The sequence below is a fragment of the Oenanthe melanoleuca genome, chromosome 1, assembly GCF_029582105.1.
Source record: "Oenanthe melanoleuca isolate GR-GAL-2019-014 chromosome 1, OMel1.0, whole genome shotgun sequence".
Classification (NCBI taxonomy): Eukaryota; Metazoa; Chordata; class Aves; order Passeriformes; family Muscicapidae; genus Oenanthe; species Oenanthe melanoleuca.
The window spans coordinates 82,086,980-82,105,195 of record NC_079333.1 but is presented as its reverse complement, the minus strand read 5'-3'; the positions used below and the strand labels follow the sequence as shown (position 1 = coordinate 82,105,195).

At 40.4% G+C, this 18,216-nt stretch overlaps 1 protein-coding gene across 1 annotated transcript in view; it reads left to right on the top strand.

Annotated features, from left to right (window-relative positions):
* Positions 1-18,216, top strand: part of LOC130253335 (AF4/FMR2 family member 3-like) — a 91,339-nt gene that overhangs the window by 23,245 nt on the left and 49,878 nt on the right. The gene's annotated exons all lie outside the window — the stretch shown is intronic.

Below are 18,216 nucleotides of genomic sequence, written 5' to 3'. Positions count from 1 at the left end.
CACTACATTTTTATAACCTGAAAATTTTATAATTTTGAAAAGCAGCAATAAATAGAAATTACTAAAATTAAATTAGGTATTTTTCCACAGGGTATTATTTAAATATGACACATGCTTTCTTTAATATGATCTGCAGTCTTCCATCATTTTAACCAAAACGAAAATTGTTTATTTTAAAAGTAGGTATTTTATATCTAATAAAATTTTCTTTGCATAGCAGTGTACCTTCTGTGCTAGATTGCTATCAAGATTTTAAAGGGTTTTTTCATTCTTGACTCAGGCGTGGAACTCTTTTTCATGCTGAGGCACTGCCTCTCACCCACACATTCACACAGAAGAGAATAGGCCCTTCTCTGTGGAAATTTAGAAGCCAAATAATTCACAAATAGCTCTCACTTATTACTTACTGGCACAATCAAAGGTAACTGCTCTAAATGAACAGTCTGTCAAATAAAATAAAAAACAAAACAAAACAAAAACCCCAAAAAAAACAAAACCAAAAAAAAAACCCCAACAACAAAAAACAAACAGAACAAAAAAAAAAACCAAAAAAAAACCAAAAAAAAAAAAAAAAAAAAAAACAGGGGAGCAGGGTTAAAGAATCCCTTTATTCTGATTTAACGGATAAAAATCCCCCCTCGAAAAGTCATAGAGACCTCCCAAGTAAATTTATTGCTTTGTATGGCCTCAGATCTCCATGATTTTGGCCACTTCCCGAGGGCATCTTGTCCCAGAGCTTGTGTGTCTGCCCATCATGGACCCTTGCTGTGTTTGTTGCCCAGGCTGCCCTTTCCCCATTCCTCAAAACCCCCCTGACCCTGCTGGGTACCTGGAATCTCCCCTGAAGCCCATCTCCTACCAGTCTCCTCCAGCTGCCCCAGTCTCAGAGCAGCAGCAGCAGCCAAGCCCCTCTGGTTTGCAGTGTCATGAGTGAATCCCAGTGGAGGGTACCCAGGCATCACCCACTGCTGAAAGGGTGATGTGGATCACATCACTGGAGGGAGACAATAGAGAAACAGCTGTAGTGAGGGCCAGCCCTGTTTTCAGCCCCAGGGACAGCAGCATCCTCCTTGGGCTGAGACAGGGCACGGGGGGCTCTGCCTGCACCTTGAGCCTTTGCATTCAACTCCCCATCACTCTTCCCTGCTAACAACGCCCTCAAATGCTGATTTCCTGAAGCCACTTCTTCTAAGGTCATGATGTCCCTTTTTCTAAAACTTAATAAGCTTGATACTGACCATGTGGAGTTAGAGTGGGTTTGTAAATATTTGTATCTTCAGTATTACTTCTTTGATAGCATACACTAGGACAATAATTCCCACATTGAAAGGGCTCTTGGGAAGGGTTTAGGAACTCTGGCCAGGCAAAAATAGTTGCCTGAAGGAAGAGGAAAAACCTTGGAGAATTACCAGACCCTTTTTTTAAATTTTGAGACAAATGGACATTTCAAACTTTGCCCTGAAAAGAGATCTGGTCATGACCTCCTATAAATCTCGTATGGCCATTTAAAACCTCACAGTGCTCTGGTTAAACAGCGTTGCACCAGACAAAACCTCCAGGGCATGGGGACATTGCTGAGGTTTTTCGTTTTTCCCTTTCAAGCTTGTATATTGTCCCCATAACATATTGCCAATGTTCACAGGACCAAATGAGACTGTGGCCTTTCTTTAATGTACTCAGAGCTCTTGTGTCGAGAGCCTGTGAGGTCAACAGGAAAACATGGAATGAAATCTCGGCTGAATATCAGTCTTTCCCAGGCTTCCTGGCAATTTCCAACTTCTCACTCTTTTGTTTTCACTTAATAAGATAGAGCTTGTCCTGCGCTCAATTAAAAAAAAAAAAAAAAAAAAAAAAAAAAAAAAAAAAAAAAAAAAAAAAAAAGTAGTGGAAGAGCTAAGGCTCAGAAAATGAGCAGTTTTACAAAAGCCTGGCAGATTCCCAGTCTGCTGAACCTAATAAGAAGCACACTCATTTTTCCAGTTTGAAACTTTTTGGTGCAAACACCCTTAGTGCAAATATCTCCCACAGGACTTGTGGGAAGAACACCAGTATATAGAAAAATTAGAATGCTGGTATTCCAACATGAAAGCTGTAGCCTACATTTTTGAAATAATGATGTTGGAAAGTGGAGCTCTGAGAAGAACCTAATTTTGGGCTTTTCCAGCTTTCAGATCACCCTTCCTCCTTTTTCTGTTAGAGGGACTCACAGCAGAGCACCTCTCTCTATAAAAGCTGAAGAGGAAAGCAACAACTGCAAAGTCATTTGGGTAAACCCAGAGAACAGTCTGAGAAGACAGCAAAACCTAAACACTCCTCTGAGATTACCACTGTCTAATGGATAGAGATGTACTGGTTCAGATGTACCTCTGTTTCAGCTTCTCTTTTTACACACTTTTCTGTATTAGCATATTATTGGTGCAACCAAATTTTAACTTCGGGTTGCTGATGTTTTATGAGTATTACATAAATATAAATCTATATTATATATATATATATATATATATATATATATATATATATATATATATATATATATGTTTCCTAAATTATTGTAAGGGATTATGAAAAGAAGCAGGTTGACACCTGATAATCCAGGAGTTTTTCCCTTGTGTTGCAAGTACATCTGCCCCCTCCTGGAGCTTGAATTGTCCCCATGCATATTCTTCATGTGTGCAGACAAAGGGCACTGTTGAAGCAGATGAGTGCCTCAGCATTTGATGTCATCTGCTAATCTGAGCCAACACATTATTTTCTAAGAAATACATTGTATTATTTTCTCCCATTTTCCTCTGCCTTTGTAAGGTCTCACAGATTGGTTAGACTGGGAATTATGACAGAGTTGCCCTACCCAAATTATTAGGGTTGTTTTTATGACCAAAATCTGGTATCACTGTGGAGCAGCAGTAAATTGTGGGTCTGGTTTGAATTGTTTGTATGTCAGTCATTTACCACACCAGCCTCTTAAATATATCTCAACAAACTATGAAATCACTCTCTGATTAACTGAGGGAACGTATGGCAAATTAAATCCTACTGCCCCAAATGGAGAAGACGTACTCCAGTGATGATTTTTCCAAGATTATTTTCTCTGTTAAGAAATTCTTCACTACTTTTTATTAAGGCCATACCATACCTGGAAGAATAGATTTTCTGATACTGTTTTCAGGTTGTCATAGGCTGCAGTTTGAGCAAGTCAAGGCTTAGCTTCTGTGAATGTTTGGGGTGTTCAAATACACTTTCTACATTTGTGCTGAAAAGAATAATGATCCCCAAAAGTTGCACTTCTTTTTTTTCAGAAGTGACACCAATTCACATGGCCACAATGATTCTAAAATTACCAATATGTGTCCAAAACTAAAATATGTCAGGGGTTTGCTTAGTTAGGAAGTGATTGCCTTAGGTTTGTCTTGCAGCTGGTGAAAAGCTTGCTAAAGGCAATAGTGTAATACTGAGATTTTCTTTGTTTAATTTCTTACTGAGTTATATTTTAATATCTTCACTTTAATGTTGATATGGTCTTGTCAGGGTTAGAGTTATTTATTTGGTTGCAGGGCCACATGCATGGGAATGATGTTATTTAAATTACATACATCTTCAGTTGACATGACTCATGTTGCAATTGAAATGAATAAGCCAGCCCTGTATACTAAAAATTAGCAAAAAAATATAAAACATATCACCATATTAGCAGAACCACAACATGCTGATTAATGGTGGACAGCAGTCATCAAATCAAGGTCACAATCAGGACTTGGACCAATGACTCAGAGCTCTGAATTCTCAGAGGAAGAAGAATTCTCAAGGAAGAAGGTAAACAGTTTTACATTGTAAGATTGGCATGAGATGGAACTACATACAGTTAGTTTCACATGAGGAAAAGTTTCAGCTAAGCTCCTGACAAACATTCAAGTCAACATGAAGCACTGAATAAGGCAATCAAGTACAGTATTCTTCAGCCCTTGCCAGTGGTGCATGGAGGACTGGTGGTTCAGTCTAGAGAAGTCCACTCATCAGAGCAAACTTATCAGCGATGCAGAGTTCAGAATTTCCTTCTCATGTCATATAATTATCATGTAGTATTATTATTATTCTGCTTTTGTTCTCTCCTGGCCATCAAACTCAAGTCAGAGGTCACTCTGAAAATTACATGCTCTTGCAGCTTTTAAATTATTGATGTAACATTTATGAAAATACTTCATGCATAATTACTAGGTAAGGACTATGAATAACGTTTGGAATAATTCACCAGCAGAAAATGATGGATCTAAGAATCTGGAATTTGCTGCTAGATCTGCAAGAAATTAACATGCACCTTTTCACTTTTTTCCCTTTTTGGCCAAACAGCTATGCATCCATGCATGTGGGATCCTTCCCTTAAAGGAAAATAAAGTGTTCAGCCTCATTATTTCTTCCTAAGGATCTTTATTTCACATGGTTGCTGGCTGCCAGCACAACACAGCAGAAACTTTGGCCAGGATAATGACAGACTTTAAAACTGATGTCTCCTGCTTGGTGATCCCAAGAGGTTGCAGTGCTTCACAGATCCATCTTTTTTCTCTCTTGCTTCACTGCACAGATGGAGCCTGGTTTCCTGGATGTGGTCAATACAGCCTGGTGTGTCTGGTTGTAGATCACTGCTGAATATACCCTTGGCCTTGCAGGCAGGAACAACAGGCTGAGGTGTGACACACCAGTCTCCTGCATGGTGTGTGTTCCAGTGACCTTTTCCTGCAGGAAAAGCACTTAAAACCTACACTCAGCAGGTGCCACCTCCCCGGGACAAGCTAATAACCTCATCAGCACATAGTGTCTCCATGCTTTTCTAATAATAATCATGTCTTTACCCTAAGTTAGGAAGCTAATATGAAACAGTTCACAGCTTGCCCTGATGGCTTTTAATCTAAGACCACAGCTGGCCTTTGTGCTTTTCATCAGATGAATTCTAATAATCATTAAACAAAGTTTTCTCAGTTCTGCTTCAAGTCTGGCCCAATGTATCTTGCAGATATTATTCCTGTGCAACTCTGGTAAAATCCTGCCATCCAGTAAAATCAGTGAATAATTAGTTGCTGTGTTTGTACAGTATCAGACTTGTAATTATTTTCCACTTGTCTATACTGCTTTTCTTTGTATCTAGTCTAACCCTGGAGAGTACAGAGAGGTCTGCAAAGTTTTAGTCCATGAGATCATCCCAGTAATTTCTTACTGCAGGCATTGTCTGTCTAACTTTAGTTCCCCATGTTAAATAATTGTGATATTGTTTCTTTAAAACCCTTGACAACAAAAATCAAAACAACCATAAATAATCCACAGACATATGGAACTGTTTTAAGAAAGAAAGCAAATTGCTGATACTCCTTAAAAATGGAAATCTACCAAGGAAACCCCAGCAGCCTCTTTGACAGTCTGCTCTAAAACTTTTCATTTGCTTTGATGTTGTTATTAATTTATGCTCCTCAGAGGCTTTTAGATAAAGGAAATCATCTGTTTTAATAATGTGAAACCTTCTTCTGGCTACTTGAGATGGGAATTCCTGCCCTGTTTCCTGTGCCTCTCTGTCATGGCCAAAGGGGAAGGAGGGCTTAAAAATTGCAGAGCTGTTAGTGATCAGAGCTGTGGCATCACCTACCATTTCAAAATGTCTACCCAAATTTTACTTACCTCTTACTGCTGAAGAAGAACATGGTAAAAAAAAACCTGTCTTTTTAAGCTCATTCTCCACTATGGTGTTATTTCACTGTATTAGTAATTCATAACGATAGGTTATGTGGTAACAAGTATAGGACAAAAGCAATAATTGAAATAGTCCCTTTAATTCAAAATTATTTTAATTATTAGTGATACCTGTCCTTTTCTTCCTCGTTTCTGTGCTAAGTCTCTTCATGATTCAAAAATTGCCACTAGGCTATCACCTCTGGTAATTGCCATTCTCCGAGCTGAGTGAACAAAGGAAAAATTAAACTGGAGTGTGTCAGGCAAGCAGAATAGGAAATATATGTTCCTGCAGAAAAGCTACTCTCCTCCTAATTACCCTGCAATTCCCAGGTTCAAAATGTAATTTATGAGTAGCATAGATAGAATGGCCACTCTAGTCCATTATTTCATGATGATCTTTTCTACTCCTGATTTCAGAAAGAAGGGATTTTGCAGCTGTCAGTGCATTGGCATTGTCAGCAGCTGCTCTGGGCAGTGATGCTAGACAACTGCACTGGAGAGATACTCCCAAAAAATGTAAAGCAGTCTCCTAACAGCACAGTTTTGTAGAAGAGAGGTGCTGTAAAGTACAGCTCAACAAATAAAGCATAATCTGATGGGCTCCCTCAGTTACTGCTGGTCACATTCAGATACAGATCCAGAAATGTTTGAAGGAGAAGGAAATGCAGCAAATGAACCTCATAAACACCCCCTGAGTCCATTTTACTCTGGCAAGCATGGAGTAGCCTGCAAAAGGATGGAGTAGGGAGTGAAGCTGTGACCATGTGATAGGCAGCTGACATGTTTCAGCTGTAGATTTGGTGCCTGAGGCCAAGTCCACATTTCAGTAAAGTTGGGGCAGTGGCTTAGTAGTCACCTGAGTGAGCTTTAGACACAAAACAGGGGGACACTCATGGCCAGATGGAGCTCAGGAGCCACTCAGTGCCCATGTGGTTATCACATTATCACATTAGTTAGCACCATAATTTGTGGTACTTGAGCCAGCCCCAACAGGGTCACACAGTGACTGAGGAAGGCGTCTCTGGGGATCATCCCGTCCAATCCCCACTCAGAACAGCATCAGCTAAAATGGTTGCTCAGGGCCAAAGTTGGCATCTCCCAGGGTGGAGACTCCACAGCCTCTTTGTGTAACCTCTTCAAGAGTTTGACCATCCTGACAGCAAAAGAAAAATTTTCTGTTATATTTAAATGGAATATATTTAAATGTGTTTCGATTTTTGTTCTTTACTTCTTGTCCTGTCACTGGGCACCACTGAGAAGAGCCTAGCTCTGTCTTCTTTACTTCCTCCTGTCAGGCATTTATCTGTCTAAGTCATCTCAGTCTCTTCATCTGAAAGAAGTTCTAATCCCTTAATCATCTTCATGGCACTTCGCTGGTCTCCATGTCTCTCCTTTACTGCAGAGCCCAGATCTGGATCCAGGGAGAGGCCAGGGGAAAGCAAAAAAGTAAAAGAAGAAAGGCTAAGTTCAAAGGCAAAAGGGAAGACTATCTTGCTGGATGTGACATGCAAACCTCTGAGTCAACTGACTGAGAGTTCATTGCCTCCCAGCTGTACACAGAGTCCATCAATATTTTTCTTTGTTGCAGTCCAAGTCCATAAGGAAGCTTGCCCCTTCCCTGAGAAAGCATTAGATTATATTGCTTGGGAGTATCAGCCCTAAATATTCCCTTTCAGTTTCCTGCAGAGCATGTTGAACGGAGTGCTCTTAAGAATGGGAGATGCCTGCTCTGATTCATTCTTCCAAGGTTTTGTTTTTCCTTTGCCCCTGAGGAATTGGCCATTTTTAATGACTTTTATGATTAATAAAACTGTCTGAAGGCCTGCTGGGGTCTTCAAGCTAGTAGTTATCAACAAAGTCATCTAGCTTTCTCCCCTAGTGCCTAAGATAATGGCAAAGACCCAACACTTGAACTTTCTCCCCAAGCTGCACTTTGGGTTGTATTGGGGGGGTAAAAATAAAAGATCCCCAAGAGGTAGTTTCATGCTGCACTGACTATGGAAAATCATACTCTCCTGGAAATCTGTGTCTCATCTCAGCAAAGCTCTTGTGCAGACTCTCCAAGTTTCCCCCAGCTGTTTCCCAGCTGCAGGCAGGTGATGTGATACCCTTTTAAAGAAGCACTGAATATATATCCTCACAGCTGGGCAGTGAACTCCCAGCAGCAGCACATGCTGACTCCTACACCTTTAACAGTCTCCGTGCTGGATCACAGTGCTGAACACACAGTCCTGCTCTGAAGAGGCTCACCACTTGGCACAGCACATCCTAGACCATGCAGGAGCTCAGGCAGGCAGGGGCATGTTTGAGGCACTGCAGCAAGACCTTTTTTGCCAGAAAGGGACTATTGGCCTGGGGGCAGAGAGAGGAAAAAGACAGCAACAGCTTGTAGTGCCACTGGGAGGGGAAGCAGCACCAGCTAGCAATATTCCTTCCTGTCCCTGTGCCCTCTCCCTACTGTCATGTGTGCATTTCCTTTCTGCCCCACTGGGAAAGGCAGGGAGAGCAGAAGATGCTTTGAAGAATAGGCAAAGGTATCTCCACGTGCTTTAGCGATACTGTAAATTCACAGGAAACCTACAAAGATGCAGGGTGGTTAATGAACAGCAAAACATGTGAGATATGGATTGAAAGGTATATTGGAAGATATATGTTTAGCTACATCAGGACACAGCATGGTATAAGTCCAATTTTTTTTTTTTAATTAAAATGTCATACAGATCTAGTGTTTTTCGTAGTAGTTGGTAGCACATTTCACAGAAAGAAAGGATTGATAACATCCTGCAGGAGGTTGCAGCTGGGGAACCACTGAGTCCAGACACATTGGTACCACATTCTAGATTAATAAAGCAAATAAAATTATATTTACTTTGAAATTTATTTCTGCCTCCCTTCATCATCTGTGTGTGCCTGAGTAAACCTCAAATTTATTTTCCATGGATAACATCTAACAAAAAGATGCAATTCACATTTAATTTTTTTCTTTTGAATTGTAAAGGGCAATTTATATAATTCTTCCTAACATTTATATATTTGTGCATATCATACTTCTTCATAGTTTTTCACAGACCACATTACACCTGAGGAAGGCACAGCAAAGGTTACTTGTAGACACCACTGCTCTCTGCTTCAAAATCCTTCATCAATTACCTGCAGCTGTGTTTGCTGGGTCAGATCCTGACACCCCCACTAGACAGACCATCCCTGCTCTTTAGGAGCACTTCTGGGTACTCTTATCCAAGTTGTAAAGTGTAATAGCACGAAATCAGAATAAGGGATCAAGAATCTGAGCCTGGTCAGAATGGAAGGTTTTTTGCCAGTGGCTCAGACCACTGAAAACGTAAGGCTGCATCACAAGCAAATTCTCAACAGCTAAAAATTAATTTTAAACATTCTTTATTTCCAGCTAACATGTCAATAATAGGTAAACAGCATATCCTGGGCAATTCTTTCTAAAAACATATTAAAGTATTCTTGGATGGTGATGGAAAACAGGCTGTGCCTACAACAGAAAGAAGAACAGAAGAACCTTTCTCAAGTCTTCAAATAATCTCAAACTAATTAGCTTTTAACATCCTCTCTGCTACAATTCTGGGCTTTATTAACTGTTCTGCTTGCCATTCCTGAGCCTGCCTAATGTCTTCTTCTGTAGAACAACTATGCATTTTTTTTCCAGGCATTTGTCATTTTTTGAAACATATAAAAGAGAGCACTTGGATTCAAATAGCAGACCATCTAAATGCTGTTCTGCATAGGGAGTGATATATGCTGACAAGGACTAGAAGTCAAATTTTCTTTTTATGGTTCTTTATGGTGAGCAAACCTACTTAAAACAAGCTTCTTCTCAAGGCAGCATATTGATTAGAGCTGACGGGCCAAAAAGACCTTTGGGAGACAACAGAATATGGCTTGAGTCAAAGAGTAACACTAAAGCTGGCAGCAGCAGCATTAAGAGTCAGTAAAACCTGAGAGAGTTTGTCTCATGCTGAAATTTATTGCACCCATTTGGACAGCCATTATGGTAGTTAGTAATTTTATCTGCACAAGTTCATCTGTATTTGGACTCTCAGAGCTTAGTGAGAGGTCTTGCAAGGCAGAACCGTACCCAGGGCTCTGCTGACTGAGGCAAATGACTGTTGTGCTGAGGCGAGGTATGACAGTGTCTGAAGACTACAAAAGGCTGTTTGTTTTGATGGCCAGCCACAAAATTAAGTTGTTCTGAAATAAGGTGATGGCAGACTAGTGCAGATGAAGATTTTCTAGTCTGCATTGCTGTGGTTTTCTTCTGAGGCTTGATGAAGCTGTCACTCACAAGCTAAAACTGCTGTTCTCTTGGATAGAAGTACATTTACACTTCACATTTTAGGAAATAAAAGAGGCAAAAAGAGCAACACCCTGTCTAATATCCAGTGAAAGTGTATCAAAATCTCCTGATGAGATGCATTGAAAATGATGGGTTAAAGTCATTAAAGGAGCATTGCTCCTTTGCCTAGTTTCTGCAATTACCATTGCAGTGAAAGTGCCATTACCATTACCAGGGAAAAAGTTCCTTATCTTCACTGATGATTGGTTCCAGTGCTTATTTTTCTAGCATGTGTCTTGGCAAGTTGAAGCCAACCAGGCTGCTGGGATCACCTTCAAAATGTTAGGATCTGTTCCTGAGACAGATATAATTGTTCCTGGTACTGGTACAATTGAATCTGACAGGGGATCAGCTTTTGACTGTGTTTAATTAAATAGTGGAATACTGAGTTGGGAGTGGATATAGGTCTTCATACTGGATACCAACCCCACCTTAATACAAGTGGAGAGAGGTGGCAGAACCTTGGAAAGAAAATTATGAAGAGGAATCTGAACCAAACCTCCCTGGCTTTCCATTCAGATTACAATGCACAAGATGCTGGGCATACCAAGCACAAAGTTTAAGCAATTCTTAGGATCTTAGATTCTTTCTAAGTCCATCAAGAGATGTAGGAATCTGCAGAGGGCACAAATTGGCCTTGACCAGACAATAGAGGGGTCTCAAATAGAATGTTCCTAACATGGCCAAAATAATGAAAAAATGAAAAATTAGAAGTTCTTGGGTACATATGAATGAAAACACAAAAAAGCCATTGCCCTTGGTCTCAGGGGGAAATCAAAAGCAGTATTCTATGACTGAATCTTCTCAATGACTTTATCCAGTTCCAATTTATTTCTTGCCCTCCCTTCCTCCCCCTCAAAAAAACCACCTCTATAGAGATTGCTTCCTGATTTCACAGGGGAGGCAGAAGGGTGCTGTTCATGGACTATTCTCAAAGCTGTTCATCATTCTCCAGGCCATTGGTCCAAGGCCATGTTCCAAGGACAATATAGGACACCTAGACTATGCCTGTCATTTCTTCTTTTCAAGTCACTGTACTTTGAGTCATTAAGAGACTAATTAATCTACCAAGGTAAAAAGACCCTATCAGTCCTCTTCTACTAAAGAGTTAACTTGCCCAGACCAGGGATTCTCTCCACTCATATTCAGCTGATGCAAGGTCAATGACAAACACATCAAGGAAGTCAGAGTTGCTTTATTTTTCTTGTGAGCAGGTCAAATAAAACACTGCTGATGCTCCATTTATCTGGAGCAACAAGCAAACACTTGGCAGCAGTGGAAAGCAGACACTGGAATCTGGCACCAGGCTCCCAGTACAGCTGTCAGCCTGCTGACTAATCACTTCACCCCCACATAAATGCTGCTCCAGGTCTACTGGACCTTTTCATCTCAGATACCCTGGTACATGCTCCTCTTGATAGACCGATTTATACAGAGGTGTCACTATTAACTGTTACCTAGCATTTTATTTTAGGAAGGTTTTTTTTACTCAAAGTGTGTTTTTTCTAGTGGCTTTCTCTTTTCTACCATATTCCTTCACAGTGGAGCTGTGATTTGGCTGCCTCCAGTATCAACTAGACCTTAAGTAGATGGCCCTTGCCAGAATGGATTTTCTTCAGGGTGTGTGTGCATGAGCTTCATAGCTTGTTCTTTTAAATAGCCTTTCCTATCAGTTTTTCTTTAGTGACTATTCTGACAAGCTACAATTGCACAGTGCACACCTGACTCTCTTCAGAGAGATCTGGTTTGCCTTCAGTTTGCATTATCAGATGATACTTGTAGTCTTGTCAGCACAAACTATTTAAGAAGCTCCCAGGGAAAGTGTTAAAATATAGGTGGGGCCTGTGAACTCTGTTCTTGGCAGCTGTGCTTTATTAGCTGTGCTGTACAAAGGTGGTGCAGCTAAGGTAATGCAGTGCTTTCACAGAAGCGTTATATATTGTGACAAGCCGAACAACCTCCAGGACTCTCACTCATCATGACTCCCATTTCATACCTCATCCATTACAGGAATGAGGTATGAAAACATTTCTCTGTTTCCTAAAGATATTAACAAACTCCTGGGAAATCGTTTACCTGGAGAAAGGAAAGTGTTGAGCCTCATTTTTTTTGCGTTTAGGCTGAAACAGCAGGACATGGCAGGGCTAACTGTCTTTTCCTGTTAGTGAACCATAGGCTTTTGCAATTGATAACTGGAAAGAATTCAGACATTTAATTGGTGTAATGCATATAGTTAGCAAAGGTACAAAAGGTACAAAACCATAAATCACTTCCATACTGACTTTAGAGAATGGGTGTCCAAGTGCTATTTAAAGAATAATGAAGGACATCTCCTAACACACTGACAGTGAGAAGTTTGGTCATACCCATGTATGGGATAATGGCTGGAGCCCTGGAAGAGTAATTTCATTTGGTCATTCAGACACAATGGGGCAGACCTAAAACTAGAGCAGAGCCTTTTTATCATAGAAGCATGGAGTCGTGGAAAGGCTTGGGTTAAAATGGACCCTGAAGATCAGTGGAGTTGGAACTAGATGATCTTTAAGGTGCTTTCCAACCCAAGTCTTTCTATGACTTTGTGGTTGTACTCATCTTTGAATGTTAAATACACAAGCAGTCTTTGTACTGGTATTTTAAACCATGGTGGTATCTGGCTGCTGTCTGTGCATGTTCTAGAGTTTATGGTATCATTTCCCTTTTCTCAGCATGATTTTGTCCTGAAAGAAATGGATGAGGTCCACCTCCATTCCATAGGCTGTCCTTATGGTGCTATTTCTTGGCATTCTACAGTTGCCTCAGAAGATATCCCCAATATGTTCTGTTACAATACTGGGATGGCCTGATCTTCAAGTACTTAAAATTTCCATGCTTCAGAGTTCTTTGCTGGAAGAGAATTTGAGAAATATACACGGGCAGCAGCAAGAAGTGGGCATTTTCATGGCTTCTGTGATCCATTCACAATTATTGAGACAGGAATTCCCTACTGTGTGCATAAGAGACAAGCAATATCTTCAGTGCCAGGCAGCAGAGATATTTATACAGATCTTGGCACAATGTTCTCAGTCTGTGCTTTGAGGAAGCACCACATGGAATTCGCTTCTTGTAATAAAGGGATAAAGAGCTTTCTGTAAAAGACCTTTGATGGGTTGTAGGTTTGCTCTGAGGGAAGAAGGAAGTGGTGTTTCAGATACTTTAATCTGGAATCAAAATAGATGCTCTGCCAACAGAGCTGCTTTAAACCATGGAATATGTTTTCATTACTGAATTTGAAATACTGTTTCAGAGTCCTGGTCAGATTTACTCTTGGATTCAAATCACTGTAGCCTAATTGAAGTCAATGGAGCTATGACAGTTTATACCAGCTAAGGCACTGGTGTCTGTTTCAGAGTATTGTTTTCCCACAATTGGCCTTGATCTTCTGGGTATCACAAATACTCCAAGTATCCATACAGCCTTTCATAGAATTTTCTCAAATGTTTGTGGCATATGAATTTAGATAACCTTCTCCACACTTACCTCTCAGTGTTGACAGTGTGATCCCTAACAATGTCACTTGTTTATTCAAATAACCTCTTCTCACTAGCTGTTGCATTTCTCTCTCCTCTGGGAAGTCACAGCCATTTAGCAGCTGCACACTAGAATGAGATTTAGAAGAAAAATAGTTTAGATGATCACAGCTGTGCAGATGACACAGGATAAATAGGGCCCTATCTCCAGACACAGAAACAAATACAGCAGATAATGTCTGATGGTGTAAGACCTTTTTGGTAAGAAAGCTTTGGATGCAATTCTTGCAAAGTGAAATTACACAGACCAACTGGACTCTAAAATATGATTCATTTTCTCCCTGCTCGGCACTGGTGAGGCCACACCTCAGTTTTGGGCACCTCACTACAAGAAGGGCACTGAGGTGCTGGAGCAGGTCCAGTAAAGGGCAACAATGCTAGTGAAAGTTCTGGGACATAAGTCCCTGAGGAATAGCTGAGGAAACTGGGCTTGTTTACACTGAAGAAGGCTCAGGGTAGCCCTTATTGCTCTCTACAACTACCTTAAATGAGGATGTGGTGAGGTGGGTGTCAGCCTTGTCTTCCATGGAACTAGTGATAGGACAAGAGGAAATGGCCTCAAATGCTGCCAAGGTTAAATATTGGGAAAAATTCCTCACTGAAAGAGTGGTAAAGGAAGTGGTGGAGTCACCATACCTAAAGTGTTCAAAAAATGAGTAGACATGGCACTTTGTGATATGATTTAGTGGGCGTGGTAGTATTTGGTCAAAGGCTGGGCTTGATGATCTTGGAATTCTTTTCCAACCTTAATGATTCTGTGATTCTGTTAGCATTTGTGTAGCCTTTGTTGTGACTGGAACAGTATTTGAGAGGCTCACTCTGATATGTTCCTTTGGCTGAGTCCTTTCTCCAAGGCCTGATTCTCCCTTGTGTTACATTCCTGATAATCATTCATGCCCATGTAAAGTAGGTATAAAGTGCCTTCGTATTGTAACACAGTGAAGAACTGGGATCACAAATTCTTCAGCATCAGAGGGATTTTTCTCTTTATATTGTCACTGAATGCTTGCAGTTTGGTAAAGAACTACATCATTGTATCTTTATCCATACTACATCCAGATGCCATGTCTTTGGGCCTGAATTCCTGCAATGCAGCATATGCCTAGCCTGGGAAATTCTTGTGGCTAGTGCTGAGTGCCATGATTTATTACCATGGGAAGTAGTGCAGCTGTAAGCAGCAGCTTAATATGAAGCATAGAGCAGGACTCAGATCCTGTGATTAACCTGAAGAGGTCTCCTGAGGGCCACCAAAGTAATCTCATTTGGGAATCTGTCTCCACTGACTGAACAGTCAACTCTGGCACCTTCCTGCATAACTCAAATCACCTTGGTGCCTTGGCCATGCAGCCTGATGGGGCTAAAAACTGGTAACAAGAAGTGACCTCTAGGCCTTGTGCAGGGATTGAGATATCTCCACCTCTCAACTTAGATCACAAGTTAGTAAGAGTGGAGAAGAAGTATTAATATCCCCAAATAGCTGGGTTTCTGAACCTGCACATGTGAGAAAAATTGAGGCTATGAGGAATCTAGCAGTTCTTCTAAGAGGGGTCAGTTGTCCACTAGACAGAGCAGGAAAACAGGTTGTTGGAGACTTGCAGGGCAATTAGGTGCCCAGGTCCCCTGTAGCCAGGGTGATGGGAGATCAGAAACTTCAGATGGTGTGCTGGTTTTTAAATGGGCTTATTATTGAACTTCTGGCAAATTTACAAGGTATTTTCTCTCTCTCTTAAGTCAGAGAGTGCATGTTCTGGTTAAGAGCTTTAAAGTGGTTCTCACCCAAATTGTTGTTTAATTCCTTAAAATAAAAATATAAATTCTATGATGTGGTAATTAATTCTGGGGCATAAACCAGGGCATAAACCGGTAGCAAAATATGCACAAATCTTATGTGCCACAGCCATTAAAATGCAAATCAGTCTAACTGCATGATCTTGTTTACATCCTTCAGACAGAGCAGTCCAAAATAAAAGTTACTAATTTTTTTTAAAAGGTTGTATTTTAATAAGAGTGCATTAAAACAGATGTAACTATTATTATCCTGGTCAGTGTAACATAATGAGGATCCTTATAAGAATATGCTATATTTCAAAATTTAAAAAGTAGAAGGGGGACAGGAGACTTCAGCAGTATCAGCATAAATGGAAAAGTACTGTAATGTTTAATATTTGTAGTATATTGGCCACCATTAGAACAGCAAGCATAGATTTCCAGATGTTTGTGAAGAATCCAACAGTTATATTTTATATCGAGGGCTGTAGTAACAATTTCTATTCAGCAGCCTAGAAAAACATTTCATGTCACAACAGAAAAGAAATATTACCATGGGTTTTTTCCCCCCTCATCCCCTATGTAGCAATTTCTGAATACTTCAGTCAATGACAAATAAAAATGATGGTTTAAAAATTAAAACCACAGTCACTAAGGGCAGGACATAAATGTGCAGATGGTTTTTGATGCTCAAGAACTTTTCAGTCACAATGCTTGTTGTGGAGAGGACTGGAAATCCATCAGTCAGACACTGTCAAAGGCACTCCCTAAGCTACACTGTCGGAAAAGGCAGTTAACTTTTCGTATTCTTTCCACATTCTCATAAGGAAAAAAAATCAAAACCACAAAACCTATTCATAATGGCTTGTATATAGCTCTTACTATTTTATTAGCAAGGGATTAACTGCAATCTGTTAGTATAAGTGAGCAGCTTAGATCTAGAGTTCACTGGGCAACCTGAGCAAGGGGAAAGCTGAATTGTCCTGAAGCTGTTTACAAAATATCAATTTTCCTTCTCCAAGAAGGAAATTTTTTTTACATCTTACCAGCTGTTCCTGTCACCTCTGTGCCTTAAGTTACACAAATGGCTGCCTGAAAATCTTGTCTTTAACGCACCTACAAAAAAATGGACGAAAAACCAAGTTTTTAAAGGCAGTCCTTGTAACTGGTGCATGTAATGCCTGTGCACAAAGACAGACCTTTTGCCGCCCAGGAGCTGGCAGACACTTCTGTGACCATGCATGTAGCACCAAGCCATCCTGACAGAACACAAGCTTTTACTGCCACCCCTCACTCTACCATCTACTAGTTACAAGGATGGAAATAAAAATATATATAAAAATATATAAATGGATGTGAGCTCCTCCCTCTCCTGTTTATTTTGCTTGCTTTTAATTAGTAAGGTGAAATCACAGGTGAGATTTTTTTCCACTGCCTGGCCCCACTGTGCTTTGGAGGATGCAGAAAGCTCTCCAACAATGTCATGATTCCCCAAGCAACCAAAAACTCTGGAGCAAGAAAGCCAGGGGCAGCTGTGCCACTTCCTAGCAAAAGGCAGCAGGGATGCTGCAAGTAAATGCAATGTGGTGGGAGTACTGGCTTGTGCAAGACAGGTGGTCCAGAGGGGAAAGGCTGGCATATGTTAGGGGAGGCAGGGAGAGGGCCAGAAAGTATGCAGCCATGGGAATTTTGGACTTGAAACTGCATCTCTGCTGGGGCCTGGCCCCTTTTCAAAGCCTCAGGAATTGCCTGTCATATGTGGCTTGTGCAAGGTGTCAGGTATCACTTTTCCATAATGAAAAGTACCATTAGCATGCAAAGACAATTCATTAGGTGCAACATAGCAGAACTGTAATTAATTATTAGATATTATTTCTCACCAAATGCATCTCCAAGATCACATTGCATTAGCCACAATATTTGACTGATGGAGCATAAACAAGGGTAATGATAAACACCGGTGAATGGAGTTGGGAAGAGATGGTTATCAGGGTGCCAGAGTGTTTCATGTGGGGTTTATTTAACAGTCTCATTAATGATCTGGAAAAGGAAGTGAATAACCATTTAATTAAGTTTGCATTTGATACTAAATCAGAAGTTGCTGCAGACACCTCTGAGGGCAGTGAAATAAATCAAAAGGAGCTAGAAGCTTGCAAGGTAAAAGAGGAAAATGAGATCAGGTATGAAGAAAAAGAGCGAGCTAATCTCTCTGGTAGCAAATAATCATGTAGCTATCAGTAGAGGAATTGTGAAGAAAGCAGTGTTGAAAGAGAGGTAGGGATGTTAATGGACTATACATTCCCTCACAGCTCGGATATATGTTTACAGAAGCAACACATCAAGGAGCAGGAAGGTAATAGCCCTTCACTGCGGGGCTGTAGTGAGAAGCCATCTATAATGCTGCACTCTGTTTTGGGCACCCTGTTATCAGAGAGATATAGACAAATTGGAATGAGTTCAGAAAAGAGCCATAAAAATGATCCCATATCCCTGGAGATAATGACTTATGAAGAAAGATCAGAAGAAGTGTATGTGTAAGGCCTTGTCTGAAAGATGACTGAAGAAGGACAGGAAAACAATCTGCAAAAATGTGAGAGCAAAAAGGGAGGAGGATAATTTATCATAGTAACTATTAGTAATACGATGAAATAATAAGTAACAACTATAAATTTTAAAAGGGCAACTTCAGGTTGAATGTAGGGAGAAATTTCTGACAGTGGAATTTGGGTTAGTTTGCAGACACGTTTCCCAGGGGTAAAAGTAAAAGCTGCATTCAAGTCATTTAAAATCAAATTGGACAACTCA